Consider the following 22,012-nt stretch of genomic DNA (forward strand, 5'->3'; position numbering starts at 1 on the left):
GGGAGGAAAGGGAAGGTCAGAAGAGTAATTATATTAACAATTTCAAAAAATAGTTATTTTTAAAAAACCCTAAAATGTGTTTCTTTTTTAATGGCTCTAATCTTAACCAGTACCCTTTCCCTGTCTGAACTTTAAACACCTCCCTTTTTGGACCAAATTAGGCATGCTTTTAAAATCTTCCCAAGCATGCACTTTGCCCCCAGTGGTTACTGTAAATCTGGTTCATACCAGCATCAGCAATCTGTACCAGTGCCAAGTGTCTTGAATTCCCCCCTTCCCCCTACCAAATTAACCAGCCCGTTGTTTTTGAATTCCGCTCCACCTCAGCACTCAGGCCACGGTGAAAATACGTATAAGTTCTCACTATAACATGAATAGCTTTAAGTCCTGTTCCCAAGAGAGTTCACGTCATAGACAACCAGTTTGGACAGACAGATGGCCCTTGCTCCTGCTCCATGCTCCTGCCTGTCCTCTAAGGTCCCATCAGGACCTTGCTGCTTCCTGTGGCTCCAGAGCCACGCAGTCAAGGTTGGTCACTGCACTGGCTCTTTCCGGCACCAACCTTCTGGTAGCTAATTGCTCATCGCTGTGACAAGACATACCTGTGGGGCATCTTTTGGTGGGAATGGAGGGATCTATTTTGGTAGTTTGGCTCCATGCACTAAAGCAAGACCTCATGGCCACAGGAGGAGTGTGTGGCTGAGCTTCTTCACCTCATGGTGGATAGGAAGGAGGGAGTGGTGGAAAAGAAGGGGAGAGGAGCGAGACAGACAGAGACAGACAGACAGACAGGAGGGCTGGAACAAGACACAGCTCCAAGGCCGTGCTCTCAGTGTCCTGCTTCCTCCAGCTACCCTGCCTCCTACAGTGTCTAGGAACCCAGCAGGGAGAGAGCAGTTAGCACATGGACCTATGGGGACATTTCCCACTGTGCTCCATCTTATCCAGAAAGGCTATGAAGCAGCACTCTCACAAGGATGTTCCTGTTCACGTGCTTTCTGTGTGCCAGGCTTCCTACCAGGGCTGCTCCATCCTGCACAAGATGCCCATGGTTCTTCATCGTTCCCAGGTTTGGGAACCGAGGCTCAGGAGAGGCACTGTAGTTCACAAAGATCACACAGCTAGGAGGTGGCAAGGCTGGGGTCGAGGCCTACATCAGCTGCCTTTGCCTAATGTTGAACTAAATTAAGGAACCGAGGACACTGGGGTCACAGGGATCACTGGGGTCACCAGGTTACCAGGGTCATGGGGATTAGCAGGGTCACTGGGGTCACTGAGGTCACTGGGGTCATTCCTCCAGAAGCCTGGGCCACTTGCTCTGGTTCAGCCAGGCTCTGGTGTATTTGTTGGCGTTTGCATACATTTCAAACTAGGTATGATCCAGGTCGCCTTCACTTGTGGTGACCGCATTTTCTAAGGACAACACGGTATATATGCCCCCCCAATGATTTTTTTTTTCCGTTCAGTTTAGCTTATTTAAAATCTTGAGAGGTTTGGAATCGAGTCATCTGGACTTAATATTTCTTCTTACCAGGGCTGTCACAAAAATCTAGGCCAAGGGATGCTGCCCCGATGATGCCTTCATTGTCCTTTCCATGTGTCCCCTCCCCCACAATACTAAGAGAGTTCCTTTGTTAGCATGTAAATTCCTCACACTCTGGTTGTTCCATGGCACTGAGCCTACGTGGAGCTGCCAGAGAGACCAGCAGATTCTTCCTGAGATACGGAAAGGATCAATAGATGTCTCATCAGCTTGTATTCAGGTCATCTATTCATCTGTCCATTCATCCGTCCATCAGTCTGTTCATCCATCCATCCATCCATCTATCCATCCATCTTTCCATCCATTCATCTATCCATTCATCAGTCTGTCTGTCCATCTGTCCACTCATCCATCCATCCGTCAGTCTGTCTATCCATCTATCCATTTATTCATCCATCCATCCATCTATCCATTTATCTGCCCGCCCATTTTTCCATCTGTTCATTTATTTACCTTACTTTTCTCCTTATTTTTATCTTTCTTCCTTATTCCTTCCTTCTTTCCTCCCTCCCTTCCTTCATTCCTTCTTTCCTTTCCTCCTTCCTCCCTTGCAGCAGGGATAGCCAGAGCACCTATGCTGAGCCACTCCTGGCTTTAGGTACTTGAAAACATGTGGGACCACAGGCCTTACCTAAGAACTCGAGACACAACAGCCAAGAACACGCCAAGCAGATCCCCTTACTAGCACTGGATCGATTAGGTGCTGGAGGAAAAGGCAAGTGAAACCAAGCAGGAAACATGTTGGTGTTAATAAAGTTGGGAAGACTCAAGGCTGGGATGGGATGGGTACCAGAAGTCCACAGGAGGGCTTCATGGACAGGGTGTTTGGGAGGTCAGAGTTCACATCCTGCTCTGCTGAGTGAAGTAAGAATAATGGCTGCTATCTCTGAGTCCAGGACTATTATCCAGGTTCCCACAGGCTGGCTTTTTGTGTTCTGGTCACTTCTTGGTGATTGGTACTGCCTGGAAACCAGGATGGAGCCCACACTGCCCCTGGGTGGCAACTACTGGCATCAGCCTGTGTGTTTCATCTCAGTTTCTCTTAGTGTGCAAAGTCCTCAGACAGAAGTGTCACAGGGGGGCGTTTGGGTTTAGAAGGGACAGAGAATGTAGAAGACATGCGCTAGCCTCGCTGCCCAGACAGGCTCTGTGTCTAACACGCCAGGCTCGCTGAATGTGCCTGGGACGCACTGTGTGTGTCATAGCCCCAGCCTTCTTCCCAGCAGGAGCATCCAGGAGTCAAGAGGCCCTTTCACTTCAGTACAGAGGAGAGTCCTTCAGCTGTCATGGCAGTGTTCCAAGAAACCAGAACTCCAGAAATCTGAGAGTGTGGGGACCCTCTGTTGTCCACACAGGTCCTCTGTGGGCTGGGTATATGTAGGTGACTCACTTGTCCTGGAAAGAGCCCCTCAGTACATGGATGCTGTGAAGAACACACACACACACACACACACACACACACACACACACACACGTACACACCATGAACTCACAGCAGTGTCATCCTTCCAGGGTAGGTGGGGGCTGGCTCAGGGCTGGACTTGGGAAAGAAGGATGCTCTAGGCATCAGCCTTAGCCACCCAGGCTTCCCTGCTGTGTTGCTCTGCTTCTCTCTGCCTCTTTTCCAGCCGAGGCTGGTCACCCCGACTCTCTATGAGCCAGGCCTTCTCTTTCATCTGATGATACATTTGTTATCTCTCCCCACAAGTGGATTCAGGACCCCTAGATGACAGGGTGGCCTACTGCGACACTTTACTCTCATATCAGGGGCGTATGATGGTTTGCCCCTGACTGAAGGCAGGCTTTCCTTTAGTGTCCAGGAAAAGTAAAATTCAAGTGGCAATGCAGTATTATGGAAATACCTCTTACATGCTAAGAGACTGGGACTTTTGCTGGACCACATAGCCAGGGTGAACTGTACACCTTGAGATCACTTAAGACTGCTAGCCTACTGTGTGGGCCTTCAGCCTGTTTGTTTAACCTGCCTCTAAGAGAACTAAGAAGCAACCAACCTTACCTGTCTCGGATTTCCCATGTAATTCACTTCTAAGTTAATGTATAACTGTGACCTTATGTTACATTCTTCTATGCCCCTGACCCAGAACAATGCATGTGTATCATTTGCTCATAGCAGAAAATGCAGACATTGAAGGGAACCCTCTATGATCTACCACAAAGGTTGAAAGCATCAGTTTATGGAAGCTAGTTGGTAAACAGTGATGTTTGTAGCAATGTTTTCTTTCTGGGTGGGTTGGGATCACTTGAAACCAGAGACTTGATCCTTTTAGTATTGTTAACAATTTCTGTAAAGTGTCCCGTTCCTTCTCCACATGAAGGTTTCTGTACTGTTCAATAAATACAGAACAAAGTCCTTTGTGAGGGGTAGATGCACAACAGACACACAGACAGAACCCAAAGATGACCAAGCCACACAGGACAGACACACAGAAACAGACACACAGGAACAAACAGATTCTTAAGACAGCCTTCGGGCAGGCATCAATTCAGACTCAGCCAACAGAAGACAGATGGCACAGGAGACATAGGAAGCCAGAAGCAGAGAGTTCAAATCTGGATTTCACTCTGTTCAAAAACTCCAAGGAGAAGTGTATTTCCTTCCTTCTTTAATGTGGTGCGTTATTGGCAATTTAATTAATCACTGATGCATATAATCTGTCCGATCAGATGCTTGCTTGATAAGCAGGGGCCAGAGAAACAGTGGGAAGGGGGCAGACAGCTTTTCAAAGTCAAGGCTACACAGCCTGGCCAGACCCAACATGGCCAGTGGTACCTCAAGCATCCATTGGCTTTCTTGTTCTGAAGGTGCAGTGGTCCAGAAGAGACGATTATGTACTTTGGAGCCAGAAAGCACTGGTTCAAACTCCAGCCCTGACACTTCTGACCTATGGGGTGTTAGGCTAGTGATTTAGCCTCTCTCTGCCTCAGGTACCTCATCCAAGAAGAAGCATAAGAAGTCCTATCTTCAAGGTTGTTGTCAGAACGAATGGACTGAATTTCTGTGTAGATATGGATCAACTCGGCGTCTCAGTAATGGGTTCTGCCCCAGTAGGTCTGAGTGTGGCCTGGGGCTCTGGCATGCTCTAAGCATGAGCACTTGGTACAGTTAGGAACTAGTATCAAGGATGGAGGAGGTATTAATTGTTTTTACCTGGGGAGGGTATAGCTTCTAGAACATTCTGGTGGGGGCATTCTGCCCTTACACTGTCTCAGTGCTCTGCTTGGGTCAGCAATACTGCCTCTCTTGTATCTTTGAGGTGATTGTTCTGAGACCCTGATTGAGTCTACATTCTAGGCCTTGAGGTGGGATAGGCATCGGAAAGAAGAGAGCTGAAAGAGACCCAGGAAGAGAGTCTGGTGGTGAGGGCTCATCAAGTACCTCAAGTGACCACGCTAGCGCAGTGAGCCTCCCAGCCCAAACCACAGAGCGTCTCCACTCACGCCCACTCGCTTGCCCCTTTACACCTACCACCCCCTGCTTCCTGCGTGAGAGGTGCAGGTGGCTTCAGCCAGGCTGCCAGGCTCAAACCACAGGCCTAAAGCCTCGGCCACATCCTTCCCAACAGAGCGCCCAAGGCCAGTTTACTTCAGCCCCTCCTCTGGCCTTGAGTATGTGGGCAGGCCTAGCATGGTCTCTGACCCCTTAGTTTTATAAAATAGAAGGACTAGGGTTGCAGAAAGAGCGCCCCCCATGCTAGAGTGTATGTGGGCAACTTCATTTCAGCTCTATCTACACGAATTACCTCACTTTTCACCGGCTTGTCTGTGACATGGGTGACAGTCTAGGCTTGTGGCAGGTTTCCGTGGTAGAAAAACTTGAGTCTGGGGATCCGGGATCCATACTGCTTCATAGTACCTGAGCTCAGTGGGAGTCATTTCTAGGATCATCCCCAGCACCACGAGTGAGCTACCTGCAGCAAACTTGACCAACAAGAAACTCTGAAGTAGCCTGGGGCCAAGCGAGCACCTTCTGGTCAACCTGAGCTGACAGGTCAGTTAAGTTCAACCCTGAGTTCTGGAAGGTCCCAGAGATCAAGGTCTTGGGTTCCTGGGTTCAAGCCCACAGAGGTGAGCTTCTGCACAGTCCTGATTATGCTTGGCTTTACTAAGTGGTGGGGTTCGGGGTGTAATGTGCAAAGCACACAGAGTCCCTCTTGGTATCTGAGAAGAGCCCCACCTCCCTTGAGGGTTGCACAAAGCCCAGGGTGGACTCAGGCAGTCAGAGGGTCCCTTTAATGGAACGAGACTCAGGAATAACCAACTTGAATTGGCCTCCTGTAAGGTAAGGGGAAGGGAAGCAGGAAGAGCATCTTGGTTCCAGGCTTTGTTGTCATGGCTCATAGCTCACGGGCTTCTGGTCTCCACCTCTTTGAGAGTCTTCCCTGCAGTTTGGGATTTACGGGAGAGCAGAATAAGGAAGTTCTCCTGCTCTACCCAGGCGGTGATTCCTGATTCACACTTAACAAGTGTGACTCTGGGAGCTAGGCCAGGAAATGTATTTCAGTGTGTGTGTGTATGTGTGTGTGTGTGTGTGTGTGTGTGTGTGTGTGTTTGTCTCTTAGGGTTTCTACAGCTGTTCAAGAGCCTGTCTTATGAGGTTTGGGGCTCTGTCTTCCAGAGTTTTTGTGCCACTCACATCCTTCTGGTTTGTTCTTTTTTACTAAGATCAACCACCACCTGTTCCTGTGGTTTGTGGCTTCACAACTGTGATTGTCCCAGGGAAGGGACCAGGGCTTGATGAGCTTGTTCTGGGCCTAGTGAGAGACTTGGGCCTAGTGAATTGAGGAACACGGCCTAGCGGGACTAACATGGGCCTAGTAAGATGACAGACCTGGGTCTGATGGGCTGATGGCCTTGGTGGACCCACCTCTGACATGTGCCAGGGGTGGGGCTGAAGAGGCAGGGAGGACCCTGGGAGGAAGCCCACTTATCTAGCCTGCCTGTGACAGGTTGGGCATGTTTGTGGTTTGAATGCCAGGCAGAGCAGGAAGGAAATAAGACCCGTGGAGATGTGGAGTCAGCCAGTGAGACAGCTTTGGCCCTCATGGTCCCTGGCTCCTCTCAGCACCCTGGCTTGTGGCCTAGTCTAAAGTAGAGGTGTACTATGGGGGTGAGGAGTGTGTTCCCCACCCAACTCTGGGGAGTAAGGTTGAGTAAACAGACTGTAAGAAAAGTCCTTCTGTGCAAGACGGGCCTCTCAGGATGCCTTCTAGTCACCCTGAAAGCGAAACCAGCCAGCCACCAAACGTAGGCCCTGCTCCCTCTGTGAGGTTTGTGAACTTTATCAGCCAGCTGCCCAAAGCAGCAAGTGCTTGGAAGGCTAGCCCCCCTGGGTGTACAGGGTACTCATAGACAATTTGCCAAGAAGACAGTAGCCTTGAGCACAGGGGCCCACCCCTTCTCTTTCCATCACTAGCCCCACAGAATGAAAGTTAGTATCTTAGGCACCCTTGAGCCCCAGGGCATGCCATGTGATGATGCCAACCCGATTTTAGGGCCCCTGGAGAGAGAAAGCTGGACATGGGCATGCTCCTGGCTACCCCATCACAGGATGCCTGCTTTCTCTCGCCACAGTCCTTCAATCTCTACAGTGAGTTCTCCCTCAGCTTGGCTGAGACACCTACACGATCAGGAATTTCAGCTGCAAAGTGTGGAAGCCACCTCAGCTTTTGTCTTCCGCAAAAGAGAGTCAGGCGGTCTCTGGGATCTCTAAAGGCATTGGGGTTCAGGCTTGAGGGCTCAGAGAAAGAGCGAGGGAAGAGGGACCGTAGGTGAGCGACAGTGCAGCAACCACCCTCACCAGCCTCTGGGCTTCCCCTCCCTTCTCCATCTCACTTCCAAACAGAGATAGGGAGTTGAGGCCTGTGATTAGAGAAGCCTGGTCACATGTCACTCCACAAGCCAGGCTTGGGAATGGAATGAACTTTCTGGAACACTTATTCTTGTTTCTTGAAAGTAATTAAAAAACAAAACAAAACGAAACAAAAAACCAAAACAAAACAAAAAAAAAAAAAAAAAAAAAAAAAAACACCCAAAAAAAACAAGGCTAATGCAGATCCTTAAACTAAATCGCTGTGACTTGGTTCCACCAGCTGCGGCCACAAACAAGCTTGTGAGGCAAACATCACCCAGGGGTTGAGAGTCTGGCTTGCTAAACTGGCTGTGGTGCATGTGTTAAATCTCAGCACTCAGGAGGCAGAAACAGGTGGATCTCTGAGCTCAGCGCCAGCCTGGCCTATGCAATGAGGTACAGCAGGCCAACCAGGGTTTCACAGGGAGATACTGTTAACAGAGGGAAAGAGGGAGGGAGAGAGCGGGAGGAAGGGAGAGGGAAGGAGAGAGAGTGTCTCAGGCTTGGGTCGTCAAGATGGCTCAGTGGGTAAGAAGGCTTGTCACCAAGCTAGACAACCAGAATTTATTTCAGAGACCTATGTGTTGAAAGGAGGGAACTGACTCTCACAAGTTGTCCCCTGATTTCCACATGTGTCTGGGACACACCACACGCATGGCACGCTCCTCTCTCAGAATAAATAACTGTACATAAAAGAGGGGGTCTCTCTTGTGACATGACTGAGTTGGAATCTTAGCTTGGAACTGTGAGATGGGCGAGTTTAGGAAGGAATTAGGAGAAATCTCACTGAGCACACAGGGTGCTAAGGAGATTAAATACTGTGACATGCACTAAGCCCTTAGATTAGGGTCAGCTGAAAACAATCGGTGCTAATGACTGGCTGCTGGAATCATTTTAATCACCAGCATTATCTTGCTTGTCTCAAGATGCTCTATGTGATAGAAACATTGGGCCTCCAGGGATGGTAGAGGCAGAGGGGCTTTGGGGCCAGGTGGCCTGACTGAGGCAGGCAGGTGACAAGAGAAAACTGTGTCCTAGGCTGTCACTCTCCTTGCTGCTGCAAGATCTCCTCCAGGATTCTGTACACCTTTGAACGGTCCCTCGTTCCTTGCTCCTTGTTTGTTTAAGGTCCTAAAGGTCCTGAAGCACTAACTGGGGATAGATAGAGTCTAGGCTTTTCCGTAAGCAGCTGTATCAGCTAACCGTTTGTTACTGGAACACATACCAAGGGCGTCAACTAATAAAGAGGAAAGGTTTCTCTTTATGACTCCATGGTTTTCAAGGTGCTAGTCCATGGAGCCTGGCTCTGTTGTTTTGGGCCCATGACTCCACTTCCTAACGGCATTGTTCAGCTAAGCCAGACTCCTCGCCTCATGACCAGGAAGCAAGAGCAGGCGAGAATGATGAACGGGCCGGGCATTATTTTAGTACAGGCCAAGGACGTGTTTCCCATTGTGCCAAGATGGAGACCAAATCCTTTCTCCACGGGCTTTGGAAGAACATTCCAGACCCAAACCATAGCAGCAAGACACGGCTGCTACCCATTAGTACTTTAGATGGGTCACTCTAGCCACCGACAAGGGACAGGTCTGAGGCCAGAGCTCACGGAGCACTGTTGGAAAGCCACGATAATTCAAGTTGGAAATATTGACGGAGCTGACGTCAGATGCTGCTCTTGAAGGACAGGGGGGAAGTGAGACAGGGGAGGCTCAGGAGGTAGCAGCATGCATGCATGCGGACAAGATGCTTGAGAGTGGAGCTGAGGGGTGTCACAGGGGCTGCTTCCTAGAGCAGAGACTTAAAAACGTGAGAGGGCACCAGAATCTGTTGGAGGGCTCATTAAGATAGATACTACTGAGCTCCAAGACAAGAGTACCAGTCACCCAAGCTGCAGTGGGTCTGTGAACTTGCATTTCTCTTTTGAAAGATTTGATTACCTATGTATTTATGCAACTATCTGTTTATCTATCTGTCTGCCTGTCTCTGTCTCTGTCTGTCTCTCTGTCTCTCTGTCTCTGTCTCTGTCTCTCTCTCTCTCTCTCTCTCTCTCTCTCTCTCTGTGTGTGTGTGTGTGTGTGTGTCTGTGTACCTGCAGACTCCAGAGTAGGGCATCAAATTCCTCTGTGCTGGACTTCCAGGTGTCTTCAAGATGCTAAGCTCACTTAAGCAGTACTGGGGTACAAACTCTGTTCCTAATGATTGCTCGGCAAGCATTCTTAGTCACGGAGCCACCTCTCAAGCCCTAGTGAATCTGCATTGCCAGTACATTCCCAGATAATCACTCAGAGGACTGGTCTCTCTGAGAACAGAACACGAATCCTTGCTCGTGGTAGAGTGACTGTCTTATGACCTCTTCCCCCTGCCATATTTCTCCCTGCTTGAGAACATCTCTTGTCAGGGGCTGGCAGGCCATGGAGGGTAAGAACTCTTCCAGAAGAAGACAGTGAAAAGGCGTGAGAGCCGTTCTTCATTACGGGGAGCAGGCAATGCTGGGTTGGAGCCCACACCTGTGACCTTAGTATTGGGTAGGCTGAGGCAAGAATCAAGATACATACAAATCAAGTTTAAGGCCAACCTGTTCCCCTCTCTCCAGACCTTGCAAAACAAGCAAGCAAGCAAGCAAACAAACAAACACACAAGACTGGGGGTGTAGCTCAGTTGGGAAAGTACATGCCTAAAACACACAAAGTCCTGAGTTCTGTTTACAGCACTGCATACGCTGAGTTTGTTGGTGAAGGCCTCTATTCCAGCACTCAAAAGATAGAGACAAAGAACATCCCGAGTTCAAGACCATCTTCTCTTGCATAGCAAGTTCAAGACCAACTCAGGCTACATAGGCACTTAGAAGGAAAGCAGTGTAGACTATCCAGGGGTGTTGTTTAGGGAAGAAGATCTGGGGTGGTTAGCAAGCCACAGGGAAATTGGAAGCTCTGCAGGGGTTCAAACTTAGAAACTTTCCCCCACTAAAAGCATATGGGGAGGGAGCTGGCCAACAGCTCTTACATGTCATTACCAAAACCAGCTGCCCAACAGGTGAGGTATTAATTACTTGGGAGAGGAGCCTCAGGCATTCTGGCTCTACAGGGAGAAAGGAGAGAGTGTTTTCTGATTGAGAGTCTAAGGTAGCTGCAAGAAAGGCTGGAAAGTGAAAGAGGGTCTGGGATTGTGACTTGCAGGTTGGTATCTGTCTTGGTTTGCATTCTGTGGCCATAATAGAACATTCTGACCAAAAGCAGCTTGGGAAGGAAGTTGCTTTATTCGGCTTATACTTCCAGGTCACAATCATCACTGAGGGAAGTCAGGGCAAGAAGTCAAGGCAGACACCATGGAGGAAGACTGTTTTACCCTTTCACTCCCAAGATTGGTGCTGAGATAGCTTCCTTATATAGCCCAGAGCCACGAGACTAAGGATGCTGCCACCCACAGTGATCTGCTTCTTCCCATAACGATCATCTCGGTCAAGATAATTCCTCTCAGACATGGCCACAGATCTGGGCAGCTGAGGCTCAGTCTTCCAAGGTGTGTCAAGGTGACAATAATGTCTAACTAGCTTAGGGACCAAGATGACTAAGAAAGAGACAGCCCCAACTCAGGTGACACCCCAACCCAGGAGACACCTCCAACCCAGGAGACACCCCCAACTCAGGTGACACCCCAACTCAGGTGACACCCCAACTCAGGTGACAACCCAACCCAGGAGACACCCCCAACTCAGGTGACAACACAACCCAGGAGACAACCCCAACTCAGGAGACACCCCAACCCAGGAGACACCCCAATCCAGTAGATACACCAACCCAGGAGATATCCCCAACTCAGGTGACACCCTAACCCAGTAGACACCCCCAACCCAGGAGACACCCCCAACTCAGGTGACACCCCAATTCAGGAGATACCCCAACTTAGGAGACACCCCTAACTCAGGTGATACCTCAACACAGAAGATACCCCCAACTCAGGTGACACCCCAACCCAGGAGACACCCCCAACCCAGGAAACACCTCCAACTCAGGTGATACCCCAACCCAGGAGACACCCCCAACCCAGGAGATACCCCCAACTCATGTGATACCGCAACTCAGGAGACACCCCCAACCCAGAAGACACCCTCAACCAAGGAGACACCCCCAACCCAGAAGACACCCAACTCAGGTGATACCCCAACCCAGGAGACACCCCCAACCCAGTAGATAAACCAACCCAGGAGATACCCCAAACCAGGAGATACCCCAACCCAGGAGATACCCCCAACTCAGGAGATGCCCCCAACCCAGGAGATATCCCCAACTCAGGAGACACCCCAAACCCAGGAGACACCCCCAACCCAGGAAACACCTTCAGGCAAGGTTTACAAAGTTGCCATAGGAACAGCAAGTAGGATGACAGCACCTGAAAAGAAAGGCCCCTCGAGAGTATCCCATGTCATTTCCTTCTAGGCATAATTCTTTTGCAACCTACTTTAAATAAGGGTTCAACCTCTCCTCTAGCCCACTACCCAGTAGAGGTAGTGGAAGAGAAAAGAGTTACTAGGCTATAGGGGAAGTGGATCTGTCCAGAAATAGTTCTCTGGAGGTGAGCTCAATCTTCTTTGGCAGCAGCTCAGACCTGTAGCAAACACCAGATACGAATCAGCAGCTGTAGTTCAATCCTGAAGAAGCCGCAAGGCTCACAAGCCAGCCTGAGACCTCAGAAGTGGCAGGCGGCTGCAGGAACCTCACAAAGCCTTGGGTGAGTTTCTCTCAATGGTGGCATTGCTATAAGTTGAGCTCAACAATGCTATGTAAGGCGAGCCAAGACGTGCAAGTTGTTAATGAAGAATAGCGAGGCGGAGCAAACCAAACCAATGCTAAATGCTTCTCTCTGTGGGTCATATTTCTGCTCCTTCATCCCAGGTCCTTTCACATGTGTCTGCTTCAGGAAAATAGTCTTTCACGTGTTTGCTTCAGCACCTGAGTGTCCCAGCAAAACATCATTTGACATAACTGACTTTCCAAAGAAGCCAGAAGTTCCATCTCCTCCTTCCCTCAGAACGCACTTCCCCCTTACACAGCAGTGACACCCAGCAGTGTGTTCTCTGTGCTGGGTGAGCTGACAGTGGTTGATTATGCGTTTAAGTTACAATCTGTGGCTGATCTTTTAGTTGGGCGGATTTCAAACTCCTTTAAATCCCGATCTTCAAGCTGGGGCGGTGGATTGACCTGCAATCCCATCAGAAAGGAGGCTGAGACAGGAGGATTGCTCCAAGTTCAAGATGAGCCTAAGCTACAGAGTGAGACATGGCCTTAGCCACCCTGCCCTCAGTTAAATATTTAAAAAATATTTCACATCCAGCTGCTGTTGCAAATTCTGAGTTTTATGGCGGCATTGAGCTACCATTCCTCACCAGTGTGCCATATTCCCTACCTCCTCCAACTGCAGATGGAGACCCTGCCCACGCCTACTAAGAGGGATACCAGGCTGCCTCCCTCTCATGGTGCCTGAGGCTTTGCTTGTTCCTTGGTGTGCCCATGTGCCCCCTGCACCTGTTCAGAACAAGAATCTTACATGTCGAATGGGATCCCTCAGTCCTGAGCTGTCATTCCGTCAGTCTGTCCTAAGGAAAACCTGCCATTGCCACCATCCAGGAACAAGGGCACCTGGACTCGTAGTTCTACTGTTGGCGCTGAGGGAGCCATACATTTTTCTGAAGAGTTCTTAATATTGGGAAGCCAAGAAACTGGGGTCACAGTTTAGCTAATTTCTGTTTGTCCCCAGATGTCAATGGGTTTATCTTGTGCTTACACTGCAGCCGGAGTGACCCTTGCTGTGTCCCTTCACACATGTAGTAATGGCAAGGGCCTCTTGTCCAGTTGCTGTGTGGGCCCAGTGTGCAAACACTTCTTGGGAGCTTGAGGTGGCCAAAGCTCAGCCAGGGCAGGAGGTCCACAGGCCACACTTTCTGTGAATCCTCATCAGTGGCCTAGCACTTGCTGGGGACTTTATACCACTCCAGAGCTCCTGCCCACCATAGGCCCAGGTTAGCCCTATGATTCTGGGGAGTATATCTAGATATCCCAAGGATATGTGGTGCCCCATTGATGTCTGGATGCTCTGTTGATAGATGGTACCTAGTTATGCATGCGACCCGAACTGGGAACACGCTCGGCCTTTCTCTTCTCCGTCTGAGCTAATTTAGATTCTTGGAGTAATGTGGGGACAGACATGACTGGGTATCACAGGCAGAGCCAGAGGAGGATCACCCTACTGTCTTTATACGCTATAGCTCTGGATGCTGCTTTGTCCCTGCCCACTGCCCCACATAGCATCTTTGCTGTTCAGGGCACAAAAGGCCCCCTGTCCTTTGGAGTCTCTAGTCACCAGGTCCTGGAGCCATGCCTCACAAGGTTGGAGAGAGTATCATTCCAAGGTGGAGTGGATTTCTGACCCTGAATTTCTCCTTCCCCTAAGAAGACATGTAGGCCATGAAGACAGCTAGGCAAAGCCTTCTCAAATGGACATTTGGATTTTTAGTTCTTTAATAAAAACACCAACGCAGAACAGAAGGGAAACAGGACTTCTAGAAAGAGCTTCTCACAGGTGCTCTGCAAACATCACACGTCCTTTCCTCGAGGTGACACCTAGTCTGTCTTCTGAGAAAGATCAGAGATCTTGGCAAAACCCATTTGAGAAACGAGCAAACAGAACATTTGAGAAAAGAACAAACAGATAATCTTGCCCGACAAGTTTCCCACGGGGGCGGGGTGGGGGGAGTGGGCATTGTACATTGTCCTGGGCTTTGCACAACTCTCCTGGCTGTCCCTAGGGCAAATTCCAGCAAGTCAGTAAGGAGACCTGCATTAGGTCACCTTGCCAATGATCACATTGTAATTATAGATAAAATGCTTCGCTCCCTGGGCTCTGCAGCCCAGAGCTCCAATGGGCCACAGGACTTGAGGTACGCTCAAGACGACATGACAAGGTTACAGAGATCGTGGTTGATAGGAGGCCGCACGAAGGGGACTTCACTTTAAATTGGAATTTTAGTTTATTCTCAGAAGGAGATGTTCTGTTCCTATGAAATAGGCTCTGGGCTGTCTTCCCAGGAGACCACAGTGGGCATATAGTTCAAGCCTCTCCTAAGCAGCCATTAACTTTCCCACTTGGAGCTATTCAGTGCAAGCACCCTCTAGCTCACAGCAGGTGCATGCATGCATACACGTGCACTCACGTGCATGCACATGCGAGTGCACACACACACACACACCTTGGGATTGTCCCAGGTCAGGGAACAGGGGTAACTTCCCATTCCTTCCAGCCACCCTTGTTCTTTCCCATTTACTCATTACCAGACTCCTCTAGATGCCTATTTCACTGCCTCTGGTCTCATGACATCATGGCTGTACTATTAATCTCCACACATTTCCTGCATAGATCTCTGTCAAAGGCATGTTAGGCCTGATTTTTGGGCCACATCTGGAGATGCCAATAGAGTCAGATCATCTACCAGAAAAGTGGGACCATTTTAGGCACGTGCGAGGGTGTAGCTTACTTCATGCCTCCTTGGGTAGCAAACTTCTTGAGACTTCAAGGATGGATTGTTACCAGCATCATCCGTGCTTTGCCTCTCTCTCGGGTGCTGCTTAAGGAAGAGGTTCTTTCATTCGGAGAAACTCATCTTGAGTTAGGAAGACTCCCCATTGCACGGTCACCGTAAGAGAGGTAAACCGAGGCAGCTTCGAGGTCAGCCAGCCGTGACCTCTTGCACAAGTGCTGTGGCATTTACGGTCCATCACCAATGAAAATGCCATCAGGCCTACTGTGTGCAACTGTATCTGAAATTGCCACTTGACCTTCTCTTCCCCTTCCTCCTCCCACTCCACCCCCAGAAGCCCTCTTGTGAAGGTTAGGTCATTTTCAGGCTCTGTCAGTCTGAATGTCTCCCACAGCCCACACAGCACTGGCCCTAGCATAGATATGGGGGGGTGGTCTGGAAGTGGGGCTGAGAGAGAGGCCATAAAGGATTGGCACCTTCTAGCTTTGGCATTGGTGGATGGAGTGTCCCTAGTGAAGAGTAGGTGCTGGTTGAACCCCGAGTGACAAGCCTCAAGATTGTTTGTGGTGGTTTGAGTATGCTTGACCCAGAGAGTGGCACTATCAGGAGGTGTGACCTTGTTGGAAGAATGTGTCACTGTGGAGGTGGGCAATAAGACCCTCTTCCTAACAGCACAAGAGCCAGTATTCTCCTAGCAGCCTTCAGATAAAGATGTAGAACTCTCAGTTCCTCTTGCACCATGCCTGTGTGGACACTGCCACACTTCTGCCTTAATGCTAATGGATTGAGCCTCTGAAACTGTAAGCTAGCCCCAATTAAATGTTGTCTTTATAAGAGTTGCCTTGGTCATGGTATCTGTTCACAACAGTAAAGCCCTAACTAAGAGACTGTTCTTTGTTCTTATCTCAGTTGGGTACCTCTGAAGTTCCTTTCTACCCTATGTCCTCTATCAGTTGGGTGGGGAAGCTTTCAGTTCTGTAGGGACTGGACTTGGAGTCAGATACCTGTTAAGCTCTTGGCCAATGACAACACTAGAATCTGGGCCATAGGCGAGGCTGATATCATGAGGGAGGGGCTTTTTCTTCGGCTCCTTGGCTGAAGACAAGTCTTAGCATTCGTGAGGGAGTGGTCTCTAGGTGGGTCCCGGTGTCACCTGGATGAGTGATGCCATCCAGGCTGAGCAGGGAGGGTGAGGCCAGCGGGGTGGGTGGCTCAGCAGATGCTGGGATCATTTCAGTGGTTGGTAGAGGACGGATTGTGGTAGAGGCGGGAATAGTGCCCTCTGTCTATAGCTATGAACTTCCTCAGTTGCATTCGACACTGCAACGGCCAATGCAATGCTAAAGTAGCTAGGGAAGACTGGGTAGCTTGCCATCTGTGTAACCCTGAGGTCCTGAGTTCGATCCCAGGTCTGGCAAAGACAGGAGGATCCCAGGGGCTGAGTTCCAATTCCTCCAAACAACATAAAGGTCGGAAGTGCTCTCACACACTAATGTAATCTTCAGTATACAAATCACCTGCTGCATGCTGACTCCAGGCCCACTGAGAGACCCTGTCTCAAGGGAGCAAATCAGAGTGATAGAGAAGGGAACCTGGCATCCTTCTCTGGCTTCTGCATGCTTGCATGATGTACCTCCATCACATGTGTGCACACATGCTTATGCCACACATGGGCACATACCAAAAACAAAAAGAAATATCCAGGAGACTTTGGGTCCTAAATAGCTGGAGACATGCCCATTGCTTTTTCCCATGCTTTCTAGTCGGAGGAAAGAGGATGTGCTGGACGGTACCCAAATGGCTCTGAGGAGGCAGCCGAGAGGTTGTTGAGGATGTCTAGGGAGAAAGACAGTTGGCTGTGGATTCTGATCTTACAAAGCCACCTGCCAGCCTAGACTGCCACCTCTGGACCTCTTCTTACGTTTGTGAGTGAAGTAAATCATGTCTCATCTTAGGCTTCCACCTTCTTTCTCGTGAAAGCATGCAGTTGAACTGGGCCACTGCTGATAGGAAGGGGTGGGAGGCAGCTTGTGCGGTCTGGGCTGGAACAGGTCAGTGACAATGCAGGGGGACAGGAGCTTTGTGGGCAGAGCCGATACAGGAATTTGGGGACTGCAGCATGGGTCTTGGTGGCTCTCAAAAGCTTGAGTGGTGAGGAGTGTTGTAGCCTGTCTTAGTTTCTATTGCGGTGACATTTTCTGTTGCTGTGACAAAACACTGTGACCAAAAAGCAAGTTGGGGAGGATAGGGTTTGTTCAGCTCACACGTCCACATTGGTATTCATCACTGAAGGAAGTCAGGATAGGAACTCACACAGGGCAAGAACCTGGCTGTAAGAACTGATGCAGAGACCATGGAAGGGTGCCCCTTTCTGGCTTGCTCCCTGTGGCTTGCTCAGCCTGCTTTCTTGTAGAACCCAGGACCACCTGCTCAGCGGTGGCACTACCCACAGTGATCTGGGCCTTCCCCTGTCAATCGCTAATTAAGAAAATGTCCCACTGGCCTGCCTACAGCCTGATGACTTTAGGTCCTGTCGAGTTGATTTAGAACTATCCAGTACAGAGCCACAAATCTAGATGCTAGGGTGCAGAGGAGACAGGAAGCTGAGAGGGTACATTATGGCTTAGTCTCCAAAAGGGGCAATGATGTGGTGGACAAGGGGAAAGTCACAGCTGGGAAGGGACGATGGGGCCAGGAAACCTAATGTAGACATCACACAGCCCCTGTGAAAATGGGGTCCTTGGGTGGGACTGGCTGCAGTAGTGGGTAATATGGGGACTGTGTCTGTGAAAATGGGGAGGGGGTGCAGGGAAGTTTGTTCACAGTGAAACCCTGTGAAGATGCAGAAGGAAAGAGGAGCATGAAAGGCCCAGGAGCAGCAACTGTGGGGACCACAGCACCATGGATACTGCGAGGACAGATAGCCCTGTTGGGGTTTTTATCCAAACACAGCAATCCCCAGTAAGAGATCTGGGGTGACTACGTGGGTACTGTCAGGCTTCTGACATCTGAGAAGTTTCTGTGAGATTCTTCCTTACAACACCCTGGGAGAAATGCTGGTTTCTCAGGGCAATAGGCTAGGGCTCTAAGGGGACTCTACTCCCTCCTGCTAGGATGCTCTGTGAATGCCTGAGTCCTGCCTGTCGCACAGCATGCCATCCGGGTCCTGCACATGAAAACCCCAAGCATGAACATAAAGGGATGGCCGGTTGATAATCACTCAAAGTGCCCGGGCTGGAGGATGCTGGGGTGAGAAGTTCCACGAGATCTGAAAGCCTGGTGGCTCCTGTGGGCTTTCAGAATAAGCTTTGAAGCTCAGGCTGTGGGACAGGTGTTCTGGAAACTCCCGGGAGAAGAGGGTGAGATGCCCTGATTGGGGCTGAAGCAAGGTCATCATGGCTGACAGCAGGGCAGGAAGTTCTTGTGGTCCCAGGGATGGGAGGAAAGTTGGCACATCCCCTTGCACCTGAATGGTGCCTAAGACTATGGACCCTGATGTGTGTAGTGGCCTATGATCCTGCACAGATGAGGGTGAAGGTGAAGGTTGTGCTTCATTTGCCTAACAGGCCAGAAATCCCAGCAAGGAAGAGAGGAACAGGAGATGGATGGCTAGAAAGATGGAATATTGGATGGATGGATGGATGGATGGATGGATGGATGGATGGATGGATGGATGGATGGATGGTTGGATGCATGGTTGGTTGGATGGATGGATGGATGGATGGATGGATGGATGGTTGGATGCATGGTTGGTTGGATGAATGGATGGATGGATGGATGGATGGATGAATGGATGGATGGATGGATGGTTGGATGGATGGATGGATGGATGGTTGGATGAATGGATGAATAGATAGATAGATAGATAGATAGATAGATAGATAGATAGATAGATAGATAGAACAAACAGAGAGGCAGACCTGGATACAAACTAAGTTGTTCATCTTCCACCCCACTGGCTGTATTGGGTTCTAGTTTCTACCTCTCCACAAGGATGGCTGGGAAATGCTGTCTAGGGAGGAGACCAGGTGGGATGTGAGGGGCATGAGCCCACCTTTTTCCCCATGCTTCTATAGACCCCTACCATGTCTCATAGGTCAGAGACTCTGAGTAAAGGGTCAAGACTGTGCTTCTCTCAGCCCCTGGCCTGGTGGCTTAGTAGGTTCTCTCTGGCTGAAGAAAGAGGTGAGGAGAAGACGGAGGAGAAGGGAGAGGCCTGAACTGTGCCAGCCAGGTCAGTCAGGGTCATCCTCACAGACTAGGCTATTCAGAACTGGATCTGTGCTTTCTAACTTTGCCTAGGGACAATTATTTCTTTTGACTTTATATGTGCTGTTTTTTTAAATTGATTCTACTATCTGGAGGGAGGAGCTAAGTCCAAGGTCGGCGTGCAAAGCCAAGAGCCAGTCATCGTGACTTCCTAAGAACCTTCCAGAAGTATTTGATGCTTAGGAAACCTGGCCTGTCAATGTCCCTGGCACTGTGGTTATGTTTCTTACCTTCTGTTATCGAAGATCTTCCAGAGGAGGAGGGAGGTGGGACAGGAGAGAGAGTCATTAGCCATTTTCCGTGGGTGTGACTCAGTAAATCAGAGAATCGAAGCTTGTTGGGCCCGCCACTGAAAACATGGCAGTGGGTATGGCCTTCCTTCCACATCAGGGCAGGATGGAGTGGCATGCTGGCTCCTGTCCTCTTCCATGTCAGTACCATTGTGGGAGCCATCTTTATGACCTTACCCCACCCTAATGGCCTCTGAGGTTTCTGCTCTCACAGATAATCAATATATGAATGGGGGTGGATTTCTAATGCATGAGCATTTGGGGGGCCACATTCACATCCGTCAAGGAGAACTGGCTTTTATCCCAAGTCTCCATGGATACCTTCCTGTGTGTCAGTCCTCATCACATGCCCAGGCAGGAACTGATAAAACCCCATTCCAGTCTGTCTATAAGGAACCCCCTAGACAGCTCCTGTGCAAGAAGTCTGAAACCCCAATATTGCTAATAGGAGAGAAATTCAACCATAGGGATGCCGTGGGGGTCCAGGGATGAGGATGGCACGGGGATCTAGGAATGAGAATGCCATGGGGATCCAGGGATGAGGATGCCATGGGGGTCCAGGGATGAGAATGCCATGGGGATCCAGGGATGAGGATGCCATGGAGGTCCAGGGATGAGCTTGTAGCTTGAGGGGCCGTTAGGAGGTGAAAAGCAGTTGGTGAAGGCAGGTCTGTCCCTGGAAACACCTTGGGTAAATGTACCCTGTCCTCAGCCTTCTCCCCTCTTTCCCAGCCTCCATGTTGACAAGTCAGAGCATCTTCCCTCCAGTCTGCCATCATGGTGTTCCACTATGGTTGCCCAGAAGCCACAAGAAATCTTTCCTCTCTTAAGTTGATTTTGCCCAAGAGTGTTGTCACCACTATGAAACTAAAGTAGCATCTCGTTTTGCAGATTTGTGAATGGACGCTCAACGAGCCCAGGTCACACAGCTGGGGTGACTCCCCCAGTAATGGCAGCCACATGTTTCCTTCCCTGGGTCAGCTCAGTTCTCTTACTACGGCCTTTTAAGAGTCTTTGATTTCACTCTCTGGCATCCCCAGATTTCTGGGTTTTGCTTTTGTGTATGCATATGTTTTTCCATATTCTAGACAGGGCACCAACGACCGACCAAAGAAACAGCTCCACTGAAGTCCAGCTCTGTGAGCTAGTGAGTTTATTGTGCACATATATGGAGTGAGGGGCTGCTTACATGCGTATGGGTGAGCCCCAAGCATCGGCATCACTGGGAGCCGCAGCCTAGCGTGGGTGTTGGTGTTCCCAGAGCTGCGTAGACGGACTCACTTCTCTGGCTAACCTATACTCTCCAGGATGTAGGTACTCCTGAGTCCAGTTACACAGAGCTGAAGCTGGACCTCAGGTGAGGGTCTCAGTCCTCTCCTTGGGAGGGAATGAACTCTAGCAGGTCCAGTCTTGAGGTTCCCTTGTGGCAGTTACAGCTTCCCTGAAGTAGATGCAGATATGTCCAGAGAACAGAGCTCTTACAAGTCTGTTTCCCCAAGCCTGGCATTAAAACCAAGATGAAGGGGAGACAGAAACGGGGATTCCCCAGGCAGTGAACACCTCTGGCCATGGCCCTGTGATACTACATATAAATAAATAGTCATTCTTTACAGAGACATTAATGACTTCGTCGTTAAAAAAAAAAAAAAAAAAAAAAGCCATGAACTGACACCCCTCCCCCCATCTCACCAAGAGAGGAACCTACAACTCTGCAAAGAAGAAGGTGATAGAAGAAGCAATCAGTGGCCATCAAACTGCTTGTCAAGCCTCAAAACCAGTCACCTTTGAATGCTGGTTTGAGTAAAGGGTGACTCAAAAGGCTGAGATAAAGGGAAGCATATGGTGGGGGCTGGGGGATGACTAGAATGGGAATCTGCAAAAGGATACCTAGACTCTAGGTTCTAGAGGGATGATGTGTCTGTGGGTGGCTTCAGTGTTAGGGCGTGTACATGTGCGCAAGCATGCGTGTGCATGCGTGCGTGTGCATGTGCGTGTTTGTATGTGTGTGTGTGTGTGTGTGTGTGTGACCAGAAGACAATGGTGTTAGGGTGTGTGAAATGCAGTGGGGGTGGTGTAGGCAAAGAAGGGCCTGCCCCCTCAGGTTCTGTGCATAGCTAGGTCCCTGTACCACAGGGACTGTGTGAGTGTGCCACCACATTCGGTGGCTGCCCCTAGGCGTAGGAGGAGATCTTATCAGTGCTAGGTGTGTGTGGAGTTTCAGGCTACCTCATCACCCCCTGTCTCTCCACCTCCCATTGGGCCTTGCCCCTCATCCTCTATACAGGAAGTGGGCTCGCCCTGGGTTTCAGTCTGTTGCTGGCCTAGCTGTTGACTGCTACCTAAGCTGCGGAACAGGAGATGGCCGTGGACCCAGTCTCCAGTAGGACTGCAGAGAACACATCGCCACAACTCCATGGTGCAGCCAGGTGATGCCTCTGTGTGGTCCCCTGGGAGCCCAGGCCACCCCAGTACCTCTTGTTGGTCAACCCAGGGGACAGGGAACTGGGGAG

General features: G+C 49.9%; 1 protein-coding gene across 1 annotated transcript in view; it reads left to right on the plus strand.

Moving 5' to 3' along the window:
• The window catches only part of IL2RB (interleukin 2 receptor subunit beta), a gene marked incomplete at its 3' end in the record, with an annotated part of 38,836 nt that overhangs the window by 3,951 nt on the left and 12,873 nt on the right, over positions 1-22,012 (plus strand). Inside the window, exon 2 of the mRNA XM_080939327.1 lies at positions 21,787-21,928. The remainder of the gene's footprint in view (positions 1-21,786; positions 21,929-22,012) is intronic.

Source organism: Micromys minutus, assembly GCF_963924665.1.
Source record: "Micromys minutus genome assembly, chromosome: 27".
Lineage (NCBI taxonomy): Eukaryota > Metazoa > Chordata > Mammalia > Rodentia > Muridae > Micromys > Micromys minutus.